We start from the raw sequence: 698 nt of genomic DNA on the forward strand, positions 1-698 counted from the left end.
TCTGTGAACTGAGTCATTCTGGCAATGAGAATATTCCGTGACTCAGCAGGCCCGAAAAGGAGGATGTCAGAATCCACATAATTTCGAGTCTTTTAAAGGCAAACCGGGGAACACAAACAACAGTGAACAATTTCGCAGTGGATCTGGCGTACCCAGGGGAAAAATGTCATTCCATTCCCAGCCTTTTCACTTCCTTCCTTGACCCTGGTAAAACGACTGGTTACACATTAATTTATCGGCAGGAAATCGCTTCAAAAACTCATTTTGATGCTGCGAGAAGGCCTCTATTCTCCAGGGACTGTTAGTCCCCTCTACATCCAGGGGCCTCTCCTTGGAAAGGGTTGAAGCGGAGCCCGGCGCCGCTGCAGGGCCTCCCGGGTGGGGCGAGGGGCCCGCGGGCAGCCCCCACAATCGCGTCCCTCCGGGTCCTGGCCCCGCAGCCGCGGCCCGGCCACGCGGATGGACGAACACCTGCCGGGGCGGGGACCCACGCTGCAGAGGCCCAGGCTGGCGACAGACCCAAAGGCCGACCATGAGTGACCCCATAGCCCAGGCGCCACCCCTTTAAGGCCCGTTCCTGTACCCCGTCCCCCAATCTGGAGCCTTCCCGGGATCCAGAGCGCGAGGACACCAGCGTCCCGACCGCGCGCGCCACTCGCCCGCCGCAGCCTCTCTTCCCTCCCGGCATGCACCGCCCC

The sequence above is a fragment of the Trichechus manatus genome, unplaced genomic scaffold, assembly GCF_000243295.1.
Source record: "Trichechus manatus latirostris isolate Lorelei unplaced genomic scaffold, TriManLat1.0 scaffold00021, whole genome shotgun sequence".
NCBI lineage: Eukaryota > Metazoa > Chordata > Mammalia > Sirenia > Trichechidae > Trichechus > Trichechus manatus.